This window comes from Leptonychotes weddellii, chromosome 5 (genome assembly GCF_054177405.1).
Source record: "Leptonychotes weddellii isolate Sample4059 chromosome 5, ASM5417740v2, whole genome shotgun sequence".
NCBI classification, from domain to species: domain Eukaryota; kingdom Metazoa; phylum Chordata; class Mammalia; order Carnivora; family Phocidae; genus Leptonychotes; species Leptonychotes weddellii.
In genome coordinates this window covers 144,417,195-144,432,886 of record NC_138373.1, presented here as the reverse complement: position 1 = coordinate 144,432,886, position 15,692 = coordinate 144,417,195, and the positions used below count along the sequence as shown (strand labels likewise).

Below are 15,692 nucleotides of genomic sequence, written 5' to 3'. Positions count from 1 at the left end.
ACCAACTCCTGTTCTAGATGAATCTAACCCATTCAATGCAGATGTTAAACAAGGAATTCATAAATTGTATACATATCATATATGTATGATAGATACTATATATTATATGAATTTATGTATGCAAATATATATGAACTGTACCCTGTATAAATATATAATACATATATAATATAGATTTATTTATTTCTATTTCTTGCCAATCCCATAGAAATTAGCTACCTTATTCTCTTCAAAACTATTGTTTCCTCCTGTACACATTACTCACTCATCAGCATGTTTTTTTATTGAACCTACATATATTCCAGGAATATAGAGTTTACTGCAGAACTTGTTCTATTTATAGGCAACCCCAATTTTTTTTTGAAAACAGTTCTGTCTCTTGGTAACTTTTCTCCCACAGCCTAAAACTACCCTCTGAAACTGCGTGTTATAAACTAATGTCTCCTTCTTAATGCCATAACCTTCTTAAGTTTACATCCCCCGCCCTCCCTGCACAGGACAAACAGTTCTTGTTCTCATGGGATACTCTTTGAGTCCCACTGATTCTCATGGATTCAGTCAAATAGCGAGTGCCTGCTTTGTGAGCCAGTCACTTTGCTAGACACTGAAGATGCAGGGGGGAGCGAGTTCCTATGGAAATAAGGCATCTGGAACAGAACACACTACCCGGATGTGGCCTGGCCCACCCAGGGCCCAGTGGATGACTCTCTTTCGTGGTCTGTACATTATGCTTTTATTGATGTAACCTGAGTTCATGCTGCTTTATTACTTTTCTCTTTCTGCCTCCAGACCGAGGCTCTTATGAATTATCTCAAAGTCAGTATGGCAGACATGAGGCCCTCTTGGGTTTCTTCAAATGAGAGAATTTAGGCTCAGAGTGGGAAGAAGCTTGCCCAAAGTCATATAGCTGATAAATGGAAATCAAATCCACATCTTACCATTATTATTACAATTATTTCTAATATTGCATGCTTCTTCACATAACACAGGTTGTCCTGATGGAACTTTCTTTGATCCCAAAACAGTCTTTGCCAGGGAAACACTAAAAAGAAACAGACTCACGCAAAGGAAAATGGGGCTTAAGACACAGCTTCTCTCTGACAGATGTCCAAAGACATCTAAAGCTCACTCCTTTGGCATGGATACATGTCTGTCTCTCTGTTTAGACAAGTCAGTCTCCTCTCTGGTGAAGGTGTCAGAGCTAAACCATAGCACACAGAAGTTTAGAACTCGAGGCAGACACCTCACCTCCATGGCCAACGTGTCGGAACAACAAAAGATAGCAGCCCGTTGGCGTAGACCCTGGACCGGGGGTGGGCTTCCTCCTGCACACACCAAGTGCTCTCACTGTCTGGGGGGCCACAAACTGTCACGACAATGATGCTCTTAAGATCTACTAGTAGCAGACATCCGGTGAAAGCTTATTATGTGCCAGTGACTGACGATTTAACCTATTATTTTATCCTTGCGACATTCTCATGAAGGTTGGTGCCATTATTATCTCTAATGTTCACTCAGAGAAACAGAATCTGAGAGGTTAAGTGACTTGCCTGCAGTCGGCGAGTAGGTGATGGAGAAGTGCTCACAGCCACGCCGCTGTTCCTGCCAACTTGTCCAGAACCAGGGAACATTGACCTCTCTAATCCCAAATCCTTTTTAATACTGAAGGACTTTGGAAATTAAGAGGATCAAAGAGAAAATATTAGAGGATTCAAAGAAAAATATTTATCTGATCCCCAAATTCAAAAGCATTACGGCGGTCTTCATATTCCTGATAGCCTAGAAAATACTTACATCTATCACCTTAGTATTTGAATCGCCCTTTAAAATATTTTGACTCTATGTCTATATCTGTGCATCTGTGGAGATAGGTCATTCCTCATTGCACCTCCCTTCTGGTTATTGTTCTTACCATTGACTGACATGTCCCTTGACAGGCCACCCATGGCCTTATAATTAGTAAGTGAATGGTCGGTTCCCCATCTTTATTTCATTTGATGCAACTGCAATAGGAGAATGTTACTCCTTATTTTAATTTTTATTTCCTTCTTTATATGTCTTCCTTCTTCACAGGTTTATCATATAGAAAGAAGTTGAAACAAACTGGTTTGGCAACCGTACAATATAAGGCTTATTGAGATTTGGGGGAAGCTTGAAGAAAATGAGACGGTATATGTAAAAAGTTGAAGAAAAACATTATTAATTGCGGAGATACATGGCATTTTTTCTTGTGAGAAGAAAAGGTTCCTGCCAGTTAAATATTTCTTCTTTTCAAGCGTGGTTCTTGACTTTGACACATGCTCTTCCTTTCAGAAAGCTGTGGCATAGACTTATGGCCCAGTGGGCCTTATGTTTACTGGGCTAGGAGTGTCCAAGCCCCAGAAGTAATCTCTGGTGTTTTCTAGGTGTTTACCTTGCTGTGGATTGCTGACTGGATGGTCCATCACTTCTGGAGGAAAGGGAAGGACCCGGATAGCTTCTCCATCCCCTATCTGACGGCATTGGGTGACCTGCTTGGGACAGCTCTGTTAGCCTTAAGTTTTCATTTTCTTTGGCTTATTGGAGATCGAGATGGGGACGTTGGAGACTAATAAATCCTACAAACTGTTCTCAAGTCCCAAGGAGGAAAACACAAGACAACCACTTATGACTCTTTTTCAAAAATCTTAAATCAGTAGTTTGACTTCTACCAGGGTAATCTTCAGTTGGCCCTGATTCAATTAAATGGCCTTAACATTTTTGTAAGGAATTTGTGTTAAAACCAGAATGAACAGTATTTGTGCTGCTTTTCATAGAGTAAATGGTAATTTGACATAGATGTAGACACAGGCTCAAGCTCTGAAATTAATTAAATAGGGAAGACTATAGGATGTTTACAGTGAATAATTTAAAAACCACTGATGTAGCAGAAATGTACTTTATTGTTTAACTTATAATGCCAGGTTCGAGAAAACCAAGTTCTACTTTAGCCTGTCTTATCTCACAGATGTATTGTCCTGCAAATCCTACTATAAAATGAAAGGGACCAAAACCAAGCCTTTAATAATTTTAACTATGCCCACCTCTCTGCTAGCTGAGGATAAATGATCAGCGACTAGCTCCCAACCTGACTTAAATATGTTCTGCTGAGCATAAGATAAACTTACCTTTCCCTGTGCCAGTGCGAATTTAATTTCAGCTCTGGAAGGTCTTGGCAGGCTACCCTTTAAACACAGAATGACCTCGAGAGATCTTTAAAGAAAGCAGTGGGTCATTTTTGATCATTGATTTGTTGAAAGAATTTTGATCTTTTTAAGAAGACTGAATAGTCAAAACCAGAAGATAAGCTGGGCTGCATTTGTAGGGACAAGATGGTGTGAGAAATTGTGTGTGTTTGTGTGTGTGTGTGAGAGAGAGAGAGAGAGAAGAACAGAGAGAAGGCAGAGAAAGAAGTGTTGGATGGAGAGGTAAATCTTGGATTGTTGATAGCAAAGATCATAGTGCTATTGAAATATTAGCATTATATAGTTATTCTTAAACACATTTTACTGATATGTTTTTGTCATTCGGTCCACAGATTTTGCTACTCTCCAGGATTTGCTATTTATTACCTATATTATAATGAATGGTTTTTTTTTCTTATGAAAAAAACTACCATTTAATATCACCATGATTATATTACGAGATTTCGAATGAACAAGTGATTCATTTGCTCTTTTGAAGAAGTCTGTTGGAACTTGTAGGCTTACCATTTTAAAAGAGAAGTTGGTGGGTTACTTCAATGATTGGTCATGTCTGTGCATATCACCTATTTGCACAAGCCTATTTCTACATGGGACTCTATCATATACACTGCTATGTTTCCTATATATTTTTCTAAAACTCTGACCTATATTCCAAAACTTGACCAATGCTTTAGTTATTCAATAGTTAAGCATTTTTATATCACGTATAGTTCATTAAAAAATGGAGTAGAATCTCTCAAGATCATCACATATCTAATAATCGAACTGTAAGGGGGAAAATGTACATTAAGGTTGATCATTATGGTGTAAGTTGTGAGTTAGTGTTAACATTCTATAAATAGTACATTGTTTATAAACATGTTGGGGAAGTATTCCTCTTACACTCTTTAAAATAAGGGGACTGTGGTGTAGAGTTATATATTTTTGCTTATTTTAAAACTTTAATTATTCCACTCTTCTGCCTTATAATGAATCTTCCAAGGCAGAGAACTGAACTAATTATAGACTTTCTCCTTTGGAGAGTTATAATGTCAAATAGTGAACATTCTTTTAAAAGAAAGAACGATTAAGTCAATGAATATTTAGCTGCAAAGATTTTTTTATTTAAAAAAATCCATAAATAATTTCTTTAATTTTATTATAAAGCATTTGTAAATTACTTATTTAAATTTGGGCTGTATGATTCATAAGCATTTCTATTTGCCAATAGATTTCTATCTTGATTTATAACATAAAAAAGTGCCCAGCAAACTACATTTTTAAAGCATTTACCGTCATCTTTAGTGCATTACATATTCTGAAACACACTCAAATACACTCTATTATATAGTACTCACAACAGTACCTGTGAAATAGATCAGGGAGATATTCTTATCTGTATTTTGCAGCAGAAGAAACTGAATCGCAGAGAAGTTACACTTCTAACATTGCCTGGGTGTGAAGTGCCCAAATCGTGACTAAAATCTCGGTCTCTGGTCTCCTGAGCCAGTTACTCTTTCTAGGACCCCCCGGTGTACCAAGAGTAGCTAACTAATTAACTGACAGGAAATAGGCTGGAGCATACTTTTCTAAAGTAGAATAGAATATTGCTACATCTTTTAGGGTTCAGAGTATAGCCAACTCTGAATTATTCATGTTCTAAGACCAAGGAAAACACAGATAAATGAAGACTTCAGAATAAAGAATAATGCCTGATTTCATTGAACATTGAGTGGCCACCAGCTTCCCCGATTTAATATTTTCCATAGATGCTAGTAAGTAACTAGCATGGCTGATTTGAGTTCTGTCTCCTTTCCCTTTTGCTACCCAACCTTGGTTACAGCAACCAAATGTCTAAAAGGCATGTCATAGGGAAAAATAAAGACATGGAAAAATCAGTTACCAATTAGCTCAATTAATTTATAAAAGGGATATATATTCCTTTAAAAAATTTTTTTACTGGTTTTCTGAAAACCTTTACATAAGTATGCAACTAATAAGATGACTTACTTACCCACGACATAATTTATTATCAGTCTTATATAATGTAAATTGACAGTATTTATTTTTATACAACATAAAAACTCCTCTCCAAACTTCTTCCTTTCACTAATTTATCACTTTATTTATATAGAGATCATCTTTTTAAAACCATATTTTTATTCTTGCTCACTAACCATTTTTTTTCCTTTAAAAAATACAGTTTAGAAGCTGATAAAATGGAGACTTTACGGTAATGTCTCTTCTGGGAGACATCAAAAGTTCCTCATCATGCACTATCAGTGATGTAGCCAAATGAAATACATTTTAAGAAGTCTTTCAGTAATTGGGCTTCCTTGCCTTATAATGTATCTATGGTATTGTATACCCATTTATAATGGGCATCTGCTATCTTCAAATTGTTGTAAGCTCAAATAAGAATAAAATGTAAGAAATACAGCCTTGTTGTACTTCTTGATAAACTAGGTGGGCATCAAGCCTGTGTGGAACTCACGTAGAAGAGAATGGAATGATCTATGGATATTGGTTGTATTGATGAGTATAATAAACCAGGCTCTGACCATACCTCCACCTCTAAACCATTGCTTTAGCACTTCTTCACTGTTGAGCACTCCTCTCATTTTCAGCTTCGATTCCTAGGTCCATCAGTCCACGCATCCTCAGCTGCCTCCTTCAGACTCACCGGAGAGCTCTGGTTAAACACAGCCCCTGCCTTGCCGGTGCTTGAGCAGCTAAATATGGCTCACGAAAGACACAGGACTGGGGCGCCTGGGTGGCTCAGTCGTTAAGCGTCTGCCTTCGGCTCAGGTCATGATCCCAGGGTCCTGGGATCGAGCCCCGCATCGGGCTCCCTGCTCAGTGGGAAGCCTGCTTCTCCCTCTCCCACTCCCCCTGCTTGTGTTCCCTCTCTCCTGTGTCTCTCTCTGTCAAATAAATAAAAAATCTTTAAAAAAAAAAAAAAAAGACACAGGACTGCTCGGACAGATCTTTGAATTTGTCACCTCAGGCATCAGGTTAACCCCCACTGCCCAGCAGCCTACTGTATTTCTCTTAATCACTTCACTCTCTGGAGATCAGGCCTTTGTCTCTAACACTGTACTGAAAGTATATTTGTCAAGGTCACCAAGAGTCTCTGTGTTGCCAAATCCAGTGATCAGTTGTCAGAATTCTTACCTTACTCGGTCTCTACAAGTATTTGAAGGTCTCTTTTCTCCTTGAAACGCTTTCTTCATTTAGCTTCCCAAAAAACCCCCTTTGCCTTTTGCTTTCTTTTCTGCATCACTGAAAGCCCCGTGTCTGTCTGGCTGGTTTGTCTGTCTTGCTGGTGGTTCCTCCTCAATCTCTACATTTCGGAATGGCCTATAGCTCAGTTTTGATGACCTCTTTATCTACTCTTTCTAGGTGACCACACCCACCCATTGTTTCAAATGCCTCTGTAGCGATTATTCCCAAATTTATTTCTCCAGCCCAGGCCCCTCACCTACGTTCCAGACCTCTACGTCCACATGCCTGCTGGACAACCCCACTCGAACCACTCTGAGGTATCTCAAATATTTGAACAACACTACCAACCACTTAACCTGACTGGTGCATATAGACTACCGTATCAAACAACCACAGAATAAACGTTAAGGGCTAATCTCCTTAATACATATAAAGAGCTTCTATAAACCAGAAGAGACCAACAATCCAATAGTAAAATAGCCAAAGACATAATTCATTAAGAAACCAAATAGATGCTCAATATCAAACTAAAAGAAATGCCAATTAAAATCATACTGAGAGGTGCCTGGGTGGCTCAGTCTTCAAGTGTCTGCCTTCAGCTCAGGTCATGATCCCAGGGTCCTGGGATCAAGCCCCATGTCAGGCTTCCTGCTCAGCAGGGCAGTCTGCTTCTCCCTCAGCCCTCTCCTGCTCCCCCTGCTTGTGCTGTCTCTCTCTCTGTCAAATAAATAAAATTTTATAAAAATAAAAAATAAAGTTTAAAAAATTAAAAAAAAAAATCATACTGAGGGGGCACCTGGGTGGCTCAGTTGGTTGAGCTACCAACTCTTGATTTCGTGATCCCAGAGCCCTGGGATGGAGCCCAGTATCAGGCTCCAAGCTCAGCAGGGAGTCTGCTTGAGGACTCTCTCCCTCTGTGCTGCCTCTTGCTCTCTTTCTCTCCCTCTCTCAAATAATAAATCTTAAAACCACACACTGAGATAGCATTTCTCACCTATCAAATTGACAAAAATTCAAAATCTAATAAAACATTCTCTTGGCTAGGCTGTAGTAAATCCTGTGGTAAATGATAAATTTACCATGACAAATTGATAACAGCTCTGTAGAGGGGAATCTGGCCCATATCTACCAAAATTACAGACACACTTATCATTTGATCCTGTAGTCCCACTATTACCATCATTAGACCCAAGCAAGTGAGGCCCCTGCCCTGGGCCCTCTGCCACATACAGTGGTTGGGAAACTGGCCAGCAGGCCACATCCAAGTCACTGCCTGTTTTTATAAATAAAGTTTTATTAGAACGTGGCCATGCCCATTTGTTTACATACTGTGTCTGGCTGCTTTCCCTCTACAGCAGCAGAATTGAGTAGCTATGAATGAGACCATATAGACTGCAAAGCCTAAAGTATTTACTCTCTGACCTTTTATACACAAAAAAAAGTTGACCCACCCTGCGTTAGAGTGCATTCCTCAAATTTTATTTCTAAGTCTCCCTCAGGTACCTGGGACTAGCCAGGATCAGCTATGTCATCCAGGCAGAGCAGCCCAACCTGAAACTAGTCCTATATGGGCTCTAGTTGCCGGAAGCACCTCACAGCTTTGTAAATCACTGCCCAATGCCTGGGATCAACAAGGGATGAGAATGTGCCCCAGTTCCCATTTCTTCTGTTCAGGGAGAGCCCCTTATATGGGGTCAACTAGATGCCCCCAGGAAGTCAGACAATCTACTTATGGGGTAGTCCCAAGGCTCTAGGGCTAGCCCCAGTTCCAAGAAAGGCAACATGGTGGGCCAATCACTCTCACTGGCCAGAATGACAGTGGGCTGCAGGAATGGTGCTGACATATTGATTTGGAGCGACTGACACATCAGACAGAGGACAAGTTCAGAGCCCTGAGCCACTGACAATTGGCTGACAGCTAACCCTTGGACTTGAGCCTCAGATCTCTTGTCAGCATTCTGACCATGGCATCACCTCTGGCCTAGAACATTGAAGGGTGACAGGGTGGTGGCAGGTGTCCTTTACCCTGTGTGCCCTCACCGCTTGCACCCAGGAAAGTCTCCCTAACTTCTTGCGGGCTCTGTGCCACTTGTCATGCAGCCCTCTAGGGGTGGCTGCTCCTTTCTCCGCTGATGGCTTTCAAGACCACTGCCCCATAACTGACCCTTCCAATTGATGTCCTGTCTTGCCTCCAGTTGATGATTCCATGCTATCCCAGGTCAGTCTTAAATTGTACTGGACAAGGAACAGCCATTCATCATGTGGATGGTACCATTCTTCTCAACCTGCTTCTGGACCCTCACCTAGCCTTCCCACTGGTCACAGTGTGTGGAAGGCAGACACTGTTAAAGAAATATTCAATGACACTTGTTAATGATGGTAAGGCTAACCTTATTCAGGAACCTGCCATGGGATATTATAGTGGGGGAGAGAGATGGGGCTCAACTCTGAAAACAACATGGGCAAGTGGGGGTGAGTGGATGGAAAATTACTGAGAGGAAACATCAGGGGTGAGGGGCATTCTGCCTTAGTGAACCTAACAGGATTCTTGCAGAAGGGAGATGGAGATGATCAGACATCATCACCTGGGGTGTGGTGGAGGACGAGGGGCCCAATCAGATATCAAGGTTTGATCAGATATCAAAGGTGGAGGGTTCTGGTTAAACTGACTTAGCAGGGTTCTTGCTAAACCCGGATTTGATAAGGAAGTGCACAGATTGACCTAGGAGAAGTTTCAGGAGCCTGACCAGAGTTTGAATCTTTGGGTGCGGTCAACACGGAGAGAAATCACATCTCAAATGCAATAACTACAGTCTAAAAGCTCAAGAGAAGACACGGTTGAAAGATGTGTTCTACATTTATGCTCTAAAATCCCAAATGGTAAATTTAACGTGAGAACACATTATTGCTCATATTTTCCCGTGCACCTGCGGTGAGACTAGTGTCCGGGGCTACCATCAGCAAAGCCCAGTAACAACCTTTGAGAAAGTCGTTGGAAGCCAGTATCTCCGGGGGACAAGATGATGTGGCAGAAGGGGAAGAGCTGTCCACAGCATTAAATCGCGGGTATGAGGGGACAGAGGCCACAACACCTGTACCGCGCACCGCAGAGGCCCTGCAGGTTGGGTTCGGGACCACAGCAATAAAGCAAATACTGCAATAAAGCGAGTCAAGTGAGGTTTTTTGTTTCTAGTGTCTATAGAAGTTATGTTTACACTATACTATACCCTATCAAGTCTGCAATAGCATTATGTCTTTAAAAAAATGTATAGGGGCACCTGGGTGGCTCAGTTGGTTAAGCGTACAACTCTTGGTTTCGGCTCAGGTCATGATCTCAGGGTAGTGAGATCCAATACCTTGTCGGGCTCCACACTGGCCATGGGGTCTGCCTGTCCCTCTCCCTCTGCTCCTCCCCCCTCCCCGCTCTCTCTCTCTCAAATAATTTTTTTAAAAAACCAATGTGTATACCTTAATTGAAAAATATTGTATTGCCAAAAAGCGATAACCAACATCTGAGCTTTCAGCAATTCTTAATCTTTTTGCTGGTGGAGGATCTTGCCTCCACATTGATGACTGCTGACTGGGCAGGGTGCTGGCTGCTAAAGGTGGGGGTGGCTGTGGCAATCTCCTAAAAATAAGACAACAATGATGTTTGTCACATCGACTGACTCTTCCATGTACAAATGATTTCTCTGTAGCACACGGTACTGTTTGATAGCATTTTACCCACAGTAGGACTTCTTTCAGAATTGGAGTCAAGCCTCTCAAACCTGCCAGTGCTTCGTCAACGACATTTAGGTAATATTCTCCATCCTGTGTTGTCATTTCAACGGTCTACAGCATCTTCCCCGGGAATAGACTCCATCTCAAGCAGCCACTTTCTTTGCTCATCCATAAGAAGCAACTCCTCATCTCTTAAAAGTTTATCATGAGATTGCAGGCATTGAAATAGAATAATAATTTAAAAGTTTGAAATATGACAAGAATTACCAAAATGTGACAGAGGGGCAGGAAGTGAGTGAATGCCGTGGGAAAAATGGTGCCAGTAGCCTCACTCGACCCCGGGCACCACAGACCTTCAATTGGTAAAAACACACAATATCTGTGAAGCTCAAAAAAAACGAAGCGCACTAAAGGTATGCCTGTAAATGGGTTCAGTCTACATTTTGGTTAAGTTAATCTGTATCCCATGAACGACTCTGAGCCCAGGGTTGGGCAGAAAGTTAAGTCGCACCTGGGTTGAACCTGCCTCATTGTGATGGTAGAACTAAAGGCTTTAAAGGTGATTTCCAGAAGTTTTTCTCTCCCAAAGGCAGTAGTCGGGTAGCTTTGGTGTGGACATGGGTCTCCTTCGTCTTGGTTCTACTTTTCTTGGTAATCAACAGTTGATTCTCATATTAGCTGAGAGCATTACCCTCGTCATGCACGCAGTGTGAGTGTGTGCGCGTGCACGTGTGTGCAGTTCAGACCCGATCGTCAAATCTGGACCTGACACTATGATTTGCATTAGGTGGTGGACGTGATCCAGGAGCACCAGGAAGGTAGTTTACGCCTACCACTGCCTAGGATTTGTTAAAGTTTCTCTTGAAAGGACATCATTTGAATAGAGGACTTACTTGCTGTCGCTATGAATATTCATGATACATTCATTGCAAAGCGGTTTTAAAAAATTACTTGTGTTTGATTCTCTAGTGCCTTAATGGTTTCTGCTAATAGCATGTCAGAAGTAGAATATAACAAAACGTGAGATGCCTGTTTATAGAGTGAATAGCTCATGATAGCTGCTAATTGGGTTTCGCATAATCTTGTGATTTCATATAGCTTAATATTAAAGAGATAGGTTTTCTAGGCCCCAGTGAAAGCTGATCTAGACCGCGAGTGAAGTTAACGAGTTTTTATTAAGTGCCAGATGTGAAGGCGCTTCTGCTCTCAGTGCCGAGGAGAATCCAAAAGATGAAATGAGGCTCTTGTGGTCCATGGCAGATGATCCGTGAGAGGGCCAAGGGTTTACATATGAGGAAACTCAGCAGGTTTTGATAACAATGAAAACTGCAGACTAAATGTCCACCAACAGAGGAATAGTTAAAAAAAAATATGGTACACAGTTTGCAAAATATATGTAAAATACATATATTTTATGTATAAATACAATCATATTTTCCAAAAACATTTAATGACACGGGGGAAATTCTCACAACGTAAGTGAAAAAGATCAGGACATATGCAGGTTGATCTCATTTATCGTGGGCTGCCTTCCACCACCCCTCACCCAGGGACTGGGGAGAAACAAACAAACAAAAAGCCACTTGGGTTTATCAATTTTCCTGCTCGCTTAATGCAAGGAAATGAATACAACGCGGGCAAAGAGAAGTCCATACCTCGGGAAGGAAACGAATCCTCACAAAGGTCAGTTTTATAATTTCAGGTCTTATTTTAGGAAAACAAATCAGAACTCCACTGGAACCCCCAGGGTCTCCATCTCAGCCCCCACGAGCTGGCACCAGCCACCCCTGAGCCCCGTGCTCACTGCTGCCCCTGATGGAGCCAACAGAAACTGCAAGGAGAACAGCACCGGGAAGGGAGCGCGCAAGCTGTGAAATTTGCAAGAGGGGCAGGACTTAGCGGGTTATTTCTCCGGGGATGAGAGGCAGTGGGCTCCAGGGAAAAGGAGGAAGCTGGAGAAACCAAGGGGAGAAGGGAGAAGTGGGAAGAATTCGGTGAATGAAGTCCACGTGGCACAGCCCGGAAGACCTTGCCAGGACTTCTCACTGCGGCACGTTCCAGTCACCCCAGTGCCTCTACCCCCACCCTATTTAGCGAGTCAGCTGTGGGGCCTGGGCACCTCACGGCCCTAGTGCAGAAGTCGAGAGTGATAAAGCACAAGTATAGGAAGCCAGGCATGCTGCTAATCAGCTTCCCCCTCTCTGCCCAATTAAGTATGACTTTGTAGCAACTGTTGAATCCTTTATTAAAGGACTTCCAATCTTCTCTGGGGGAGGGTATACCTGCTTCAGGGAAAGGGTCACTGGAGAGGCTAGCCTCCTGTCCTCCCTGGAGTGAACCATGGCAGCCCCCTCACTGTGGACTGCTGAACATCAGGAAGCATCAGGGGAAGGCCCCAACTTGATGGGACATGGGGAGGCACAGGCTTTGGGGACAGAAATGCAAAAGGGCTACCACAAGGACTCACAGTGCCTTTGAGCTGGAGAACTATGGGGGTGGGGAAGAAAGGTAAGAAATATATGTGTGATGTGTAACTGTACATTTTTAAGAAATCGGAAGGAAACACCAAAATAATAACATTGGTTATCTTATGGTGAGCTTTTAGATGATTTTCTTTTCTATTCGTGCTTCTCTATATTTCTAAAATTTTCTGCAGTTAACATGTATTATTGTTGTTGTTTAAAGCTATATGTCCTATCAGAAAAGCAATCTTGACCTTCCAAAAGTATATTCTAAATGGGTTTTTAAAAAGATTTTATTAATTTATTTGAGAGAGAGAGAGCACGAGCAGGGGGAGGGGTGCAGAGGGAGAAGCAGGCTCCCCACTGAGCAGGGAACCCGATGTGGGGCTCGATCCTAGGACCCTGAGATCATGACCTGAGCCAAAGACATATGCTTAATCGACTGAGCCACCCAGGCGCCTGTAAATGGGGTTTTCAAGTGAAATTTGCTGGTGCAGTATTCACTTGGCTGTAAGTGGTTGTGACAGGGGGTGTCCTTATGCTGATTCTCAACACCCAGGCTACCAGCTGTTACTATCATTAGTGCTAACATTATGTTGACTGTCATTGTCACAGGATAGTGACTTAAGGATTTTCTGCACCCTTTTAAGGTGAGCAAGTGATATGGCCAGGAACACAAAGGACAAGAGCTCTTCACTTTCTAGACTTCCAAAACCTCTATCAGACATATATTGGGCAAAATCTATTCTAACTTGTTTTATGAGTGTTACATATCCTGGTATCTCCTGAAGCCCTGGTGTGCAACAAAATATATTAAATACAACTTCAGTTGCTTTGTTGCATCCTACTCCTGATCGGATTATTGGAGTATGCTGCCTTTGATCCAACCCTATCAATCACCTCCATTGGAATGCACCATCAGAGGTAACATGGTGCCTCAAGTCTATTAACAATAGGTGGCCACAAAAGTAAAGGGTTAAAAATATGGACATGTGGGGCCCATTTAGTCTGGTAAATGGAGATGACTTGATTAGCTGGAGGAGATCTTGGCTTCTGAAGCTACTAGCTCAAATAACAAATGTCCTCCTTCAGTCACCTTTGGAATGGAGACACACGGGTAGAGTTGATTTTGAGTTTTAATTCAAAGATATTATGAAGCATTTCACATGAGGAAGAAATTTGGACTTCTTGGTCATTTATCCAGAAGGCTGAATAATTTCAGGGCAGAGGAAAATGTGGTCAGTGGCCTCAGAGTAATCAGCACATTAACCATCCTGCAGAAATGTAAAACTCTTCTGTGTGGGTTAATGGGTACAATTAACACCAAAATTAGATACCATATGTAAGTAATTGAGGTTATTTAACATAGCGATTGACTATATACATCTCTGGACTGTGCGGCAGGTAGTCTCGGAATTCATTAGAGAGTGTAATTAGCAAGACTTTATTGGATTTCATTACTGGCTCCAGAGCAGATTTGTATGGGAAACACCTCGGTAGGTAGTTGAGAAAGCCTGAGTGGCCCTCATTTCCATGTTCCGATCAAAGTGGGTGAAGATGTATTTTCAGATGCAGACTCAGTTCATCAAACTAAATTTAATCTCATCATATCCTCTCTCTCTCTCCAATCCCCTCCACCTCTCTCCAGCTCCTCTATCCTCTACCCTCAAATGAACTTGTCTGCCCAACTATCAGGGACCTTCCTAATTCTCCCTATCACTCATTTCACTTCGACATAAGTGTTTGCTGGGGTCAGGGCTGGCCTCTTCCTTCTCCACTTTATCAGCTGAGCTCACTTCTAATCTTCCTCCATGGCTGACTCCCATCTATCCCTGGGCAAAAACTCTCATTTATTGAGATAAAGGGAGCCAGAAGGAGGTAAGCCCATGGTAGACAGAAGAAAAGGGGATGAATATTTGACTCTGGGAGGAGGGCAGTCATGGTAAAAGGCTTTCCTGAAATCTAACCAGATTGAACTTTTGAGCAAAGGTTTCCAATGCTAGCTGACCATTTAGAATCATCTGGCAAGCCTTTATAAACCACTGCCACCTGGTTCCACACCCGGAGATTCTGATTGAATTGCGCTGGGGGAGGGGAGCAGGGATCCAAACGTTTTCAGAGCATCCGGGGATTCTAAAAGGACAGGCAGGTTTAGAACTCCTCAAGAGCAGGGCTTCTCATACTTCCATGTGCAGGTCAGCCACCGCGGTGGGGGGCAGGGGCAGGGGGATTTTGTTGCAGTGAAGATTCTGATTCAGTAGGTTTGGGGTGAGGCCTGACATCTTGCCTTCCTAAAAAGTTCCCAGGGGCTGCTGATGCTGCTGGTCGCTGGATGACACGGCGGGAAAACAGCTTGTACCCCCAAAGAAACTGAGATAAAGCCCAGGTGCTGTTAGACTGAGTCTGTGCAGGAGAGGAGGAGGATGATGATGATGATGATGATAGTGATCGTTTGGATGCGGGGTAAATATACTTCACCAGCCTGTGAGCACAAGTAAGGTCTCAGGTTGACAATGTGTTTACAGCACCTACTCAAAAGGCTCCTGCTCATCCCACCATTTGCATATCGGCACCTCCAGCTCCCTCCTTAAGTCTCATCCAGTGATTTCCAGGGGTCCCTGGGGGGGTCTCTCACTCCACTTCATCCACAGCCTCTTGGGATCGCCTGGTTCATGCTCCAAGCTCAGGACACCTCTTGGGGAGGGCTGTTACAGCTGCTGGTGCCAGGCCCTGCTCGGGCCACCCGGGCCACTCGGAAGGCGCTGCAGAACCTCCGTCCAGGGCAGCACCGGTTCGGGTAGCGTCTACACAGCAGCGGGAGATTGCGGCGCAGGTGCCTCCGGCTGTAGCTCGCTTCCGCGTCTCTTCGGAAATGGCAGATTTTCCCTGCAGCTCCTCTCCAGGCCTAATCCACGGGCTGGCAAAGACCAGGTATCATCTCCGGCTTGGCAAAGAGGAAGAACGTAAACTGGCTCCAAACGGAAAAACCTGCCTCCGGGAACTGAGTTCCTTGCCCAAAGAAATTTTGGAAGTGGGAGCAAGATGGCCAGCGCTGCTGAACGCGGTGGGCCGGGGGTGC

At 42.9% G+C, this 15,692-nt stretch overlaps 1 non-coding gene across 1 annotated transcript in view; it reads left to right on the top strand.

Annotated features, from left to right (window-relative positions):
- LOC102749486 (uncharacterized) overlaps positions 1 to 5,642 on the top strand; it is a 36,119-nt gene extending 30,477 nt beyond the window's left edge. The window contains exon 4 of the transcript XR_014145898.1: positions 2,406 to 5,642. This is a non-coding gene — a transcript (uncharacterized LOC102749486). The remainder of the gene's footprint in view (positions 1 to 2,405) is intronic.
- The last annotated feature ends 10,050 nt before the right edge of the window (positions 5,643 to 15,692 follow it).